The 5,000-nt window shown below is 54.9% G+C and overlaps 3 non-coding genes across 3 annotated transcripts in view; all 3 read right to left on the bottom strand.

Moving 5' to 3' along the window:
• The window catches only part of LOC126327399 (large subunit ribosomal RNA), a 4,222-nt gene extending 4,164 nt beyond the window's left edge, over window positions 1-58 (bottom strand). The window contains exon 1 of the ribosomal RNA XR_007561222.1: window positions 1-58. This exon is cut by the window's left edge and continues 4,164 nt beyond it. This is a non-coding gene — a ribosomal RNA (large subunit ribosomal RNA).
• A 188-nt stretch (window positions 59-246) lies between these two features.
• On the bottom strand, window positions 247-401 carry LOC126327424 (5.8S ribosomal RNA). The gene has a single exon (XR_007561241.1). It is a non-coding gene; the product is annotated as a 5.8S ribosomal RNA (ribosomal RNA).
• A 365-nt stretch (window positions 402-766) lies between these two features.
• On the bottom strand, window positions 767-2,659 carry LOC126327444 (small subunit ribosomal RNA). Its single transcript, XR_007561260.1, has one exon. It is a non-coding gene; the product is annotated as a small subunit ribosomal RNA (ribosomal RNA).
• Window positions 2,660-5,000: the final 2,341 nt, after the last annotated feature.

The following is a 5,000-nucleotide window of genomic DNA, read 5'->3' as shown; positions in this document are numbered from 1 at the left end:
TTCCTCCGCTTAGTAATATGCTTAAATTCAGCGGGTAGTCTCGCCTGCTCTGAGGTCGTTGTACGAGGTGTCGCACGCCACACCGCCAGCCGGCTGTGCACGCTACCGAGAAAGTACCGGTATGCGAACCGCCAGGCGACGGGCGCGCATCGCACGTTTAAGGAGACGCGGCCGGCCACACAGGCGACCACGACACTCCCACGTCTCCGAAGCGGGACAAACGCCGCGCGCTTCAGTATACGTAGCCGACCCTCAGCCAGACGTGGCCCGGGAACGGAATCCATGGACCGCAATGTGCGTTCGAAACGTCGATGTTCATGTGTCCTGCAGTTCACATGTCGACGCGCAATTTGCTGCGTTCTTCATCGACCCACGAGCCGAGTGATCCACCGTCCTGGGTGATCTTTTCCTTTTCAGTCTCCCACTGTCTCTTTCAAGACAGTAGCATTTGCGGGACTGAGGCGTCTGACGGCCCCTGTTCCACTATTTTTTTTGTGTCCAACGGCCTCACAGCCGATGGGCGTCGTACGGCTCCACACCGGAGCGGACAGGCACTCGGGCGAACGTCATTCAAAACCGGCGCCAGGCGCCAGGTACCGCAGGCCAGCCGCTCCAGAGCTTCAGCGCTCGTACCACACAACAACAACAACACTTCCGCTAGTTTTGAGAGGCACGCGTGGTTCCGCACGCGGCGCACGGCCACTGCCGTACAGGTAGCGTGTTGCGCGACACGACACGCACATCGAAAGACATGCAGTCTAGTCGGTAATGATCCTTCCGCAGGTTCACCTACGGAAACCTTGTTACGACTTTTACTTCCTCTAAATGATCAAGTTTGGTCATCTTTCCGGTAGCATCGGCAACGACAGAGTCGATGCCGCGTACCAGTCCGAAGACCTCACTAAATCATTCAATCGGTAGTAGCGACGGGCGGTGTGTACAAAGGGCAGGGACGTAATCAACGCGAGCTTATGACTCGCGCTTACTGGGAATTCCTCGTTCATGGGGAACAATTGCAAGCCCCAATCCCTAGCACGAAGGAGGTTCAGCGGGTTACCCCGACCTTTCGGCCTAGGAAGACACGCTGATTCCTTCAGTGTAGCGCGCGTGCGGCCCAGAACATCTAAGGGCATCACAGACCTGTTATTGCTCAATCTCGTGCGGCTAGAAGCCGCCTGTCCCTCTAAGAAGAAAAGTAATCGCTGACAGCACGAAGGATGTCACGCGACTAGTTAGCAGGCTAGAGTCTCGTTCGTTATCGGAATTAACCAGACAAATCGCTCCACCAACTAAGAACGGCCATGCACCACCACCCACCGAATCAAGAAAGAGCTATCAATCTGTCAATCCTTCCGGTGTCCGGGCCTGGTGAGGTTTCCCGTGTTGAGTCAAATTAAGCCGCAGGCTCCACTCCTGGTGGTGCCCTTCCGTCAATTCCTTTAAGTTTCAGCTTTGCAACCATACTTCCCCCGGAACCCAAAAGCTTTGGTTTCCCGGAGGCTGCCCGCCGAGTCATCGGAGGAACTGCGGCGGATCGCTGGCTGGCATCGTTTATGGTTAGAACTAGGGCGGTATCTGATCGCCTTCGAACCTCTAACTTTCGTTCTTGATTAATGAAAACATACTTGGCAAATGCTTTCGCTTCTGTTCGTCTTGCGACGATCCAAGAATTTCACCTCTAACGTCGCAATACGAATGCCCCCGCCTGTCCCTATTAATCATTACCTCGGGTTCCGAAAACCAACAAAATAGAACCGAGGTCCTATTCCATTATTCCATGCACACAGTATTCAGGCGGGCTTGCCTGCTTTAAGCACTCTAATTTGTTCAAAGTAAACGTGCCGGCCCACCGAGACACTCAACAAAGAGCACCCTGGTAGGATTTAAACGGGGTCCGCCTCGGGACGCGAAAGCACCCCTTCGGCTCGCCCCACCGGCAGGACGTCCCACGATACATGCCAGTTAAACACCGACGGGCGGTGAACCAACAGCGTGGGACACAAATCCAACTACGAGCTTTTTAACCGCAACAACTTTAATATACGCTATTGGAGCTGGAATTACCGCGGCTGCTGGCACCAGACTTGCCCTCCAATAGATACTCGTTAAAGGATTTAAAGTGTACTCATTCCGATTACGGGGCCTCGGATGAGTCCCGTATCGTTATTTTTCGTCACTACCTCCCCGTGCCGGGAGTGGGTAATTTGCGCGCCTGCTGCCTTCCTTGGATGTGGTAGCCGTTTCTCAGGCTCCCTCTCCGGAATCGAACCCTGATTCCCCGTTACCCGTTACAACCATGGTAGGCGCAGAACCTACCATCGACAGTTGATAAGGCAGACATTTGAAAGATGCGTCGCCGGTACGAGGACCGTGCGATCAGCCCAAAGTTATTCAGAGTCACCAAGGCAAACGGACCAGACAAGCCAATCCGATTGGTTTTGATCTAATAAAAGCGTCCCTTCCATCTCTGGTCGGGACTCTGTTTGCATGTATTAGCTCTAGAATTACCACAGTTATCCAAGTAACGTGGGTACGATCTAAGGAACCATAACTGATTTAATGAGCCATTCGCGGTTTCACCTTAATGCGGCTTGTACTGAGACATGCATGGCTTAATCTTTGAGACAAGCATATGACTACTGGCAGGATCAACCAGGGAGCTGCGTCAACTAGAGCTGAGCAGCCGGCCGCCCGGGAGTGTGTCCCGGGGGCCCGCGCGAACACGCAAGCGTCCGCTCAATTATTCTGCAAACAGGAGGAGGCCGAGCTCCCCTGCACGATACACCTCGAAACCCTCTCAGGTCCCGGCGGCGCGCAGCGCCGTCCTAGGTACTTGGTCGGTTTCGAGAGAGGCGCAATCGCCCGGAGTTAGGCGAGTAGACGGTTTTAGTGCGAACACCCTTGCTCCCAACTGAGCTTGCCGCTGCCGACAGAGGCCCGGGAGCGTGCTGTCGTGGCATTGCCGGCGGGAGACAACACGCGCCACCTATGGTGACCGGCAGCTCCAACGCCAGCGCCACACAAGGGCAAAGCCCCACTTGGGTGCAGAAGCGAACTCTCCCAGCACAGCGCACGCGCCAACACGTCCGCACAACTGCGATACAAACCACCTGCGAGAACCGCTGGGGCGACCGAGCAGCAGACGGCGTCGCGGCGCCGAGTGCCAGGCGGCGGCGCATCCTCAACGCACACAGTCCTCAATCAGACCAGCACACTGCAGATGTCCACCGCGCTTCGCACCGGGCTCGGCTGAACCAACTTTGGCCGCCAGGCGCCGCGTGCAGGGTGCGCCGCAGCGTAGCTGCGCCGCCTGCCGGGCCCGTCGGCTGGCGCTCCTGCCACTCGGCGCCCCCCACCAGCCGGCTGTTGCGCGTGCGCCCACGCAGCGCGCGGCCAACACGCCGGGCGGCCCCCCTTCACCGGCCGGGAACAGTCCCACCAAGCCACCGCCGCGTATCGCTTCATACCCACATGGGCCTAGTCACGTGTGTGGATGTGGCGGGTACCGCTGAAACAACCGGTTAATAGCTGTACCGATCGTCGCCATCACAGATTCACCTCCAGCGTGAACAACCGCTCAACAACGGATTTCCAGTTCATTTGCGTATCTTGGGCAGTAAACGTAGATGTCCACCTACATTTGCGAATTCAACAATTCTTGCATGCCAGGATGTCATGTGTCACGACACGCTACATCAGACCACATACACACTGCGACATGTGCAGAAGAGAACACGTGGAAGGTGGCCCGCGCAAGTATGCGATGTCCCTTCCGCGATCCACTGTCAACCGGCATCTGCGGCATGTCCCAGATATGGAACGCGGTCCACCAGGGTAGCACTTTGTGTGAGGCAATACGACAAAGTCGGAATACACGCGTCACTACATCAGACGGCTCACGCTGACCTGACCTGACCTGACCTGACCTGACTCACCGCACCACCACCCCCAGCGACCCAGGGTGACATACAATGCGTTCGTACGTTCCTCCCACACGCCTCTACGGCGTACCACAGTGCAACCTAGCTGTTATTGGGAGACGAGACAAGTAGCATCGAGCACAACATATGGAAATTGAGATTCGACACCGTTGGGCACAGCCAGCGTACAGTCACACGTATCACACTACTTCACTCTGTACGTAACTACCGATGATCGGTACAGCGTGTGGGTTACGCGTACGACATCAGCGGACAATGGACACAGACCATACCACGACGTACACTGAGGGCGTCGACATCTGAATGCAACTGAACAGCTGCGAGGCTCATTTAACACTCACACGCCAGACCGACCAGCTTGAGAGGACAGAGACACAAAGAGGGGGACAGAGGGGGGGGGGGGGCCGATATAGTCCTATTGCAGTACAATTGACAGTGGATAGCGGGAATATGTGGAAAGTAAGCAACACTCGCAAGACATCTACATGAGGATAACAACGACACCAGAGATTCCGAGCAGTGAACTATGTTAGGCAAAGGGACAACGTGGGTTAGGTTAAGGGACAACGTGGGTTAGGTTAAGGGACAACGTGGGTTAGGTTAAGGGACAACGTGGGTTAGGTTAAGGGACAACGTGGGTTAGGTTAAGGGACAACGTGGGTTAGGTTAAGGGACAACGTGGGTTAGGTTAAGGGACAACGTGGGTTAGGTTAAGGGACAACGTGGGTTAGGTTAAGGGACAACGTGGGTTAGGTTAAGGGACAACGTGGGTTAGGTTAAGGGACAACTTGAGTTAGGTTAAGGGACAACTTGAGTTAGGTTAAGGGACAACTTGAGTTAGGTTAAGGGACAACTTGAGTTAGGTTAAGGGACAACTTGAGTTAGGTTAAGGGACAACTTGAGTTAGGTTAAGGGACAACTTGAGTTAGGTTAAGGGACAACTTGAGTTAGGTTAAGGGACAACTTGAGTTAGGTTAAGGGACAACTTGAGTTAGGTTAAGGGACAACTTGAGTTAGGTTAAGGGACAACTTGAGTTAGGTTAAGGGACAACTTGAGTT

The sequence above is a fragment of the Schistocerca gregaria genome, unplaced genomic scaffold, assembly GCF_023897955.1.
Source record: "Schistocerca gregaria isolate iqSchGreg1 unplaced genomic scaffold, iqSchGreg1.2 ptg001048l, whole genome shotgun sequence".
Taxonomy (NCBI): domain Eukaryota; kingdom Metazoa; phylum Arthropoda; class Insecta; order Orthoptera; family Acrididae; genus Schistocerca; species Schistocerca gregaria.
Note: the sequence above shows the minus strand (reverse complement) of the source record. Positions and strands in the feature narration are given on the sequence as shown.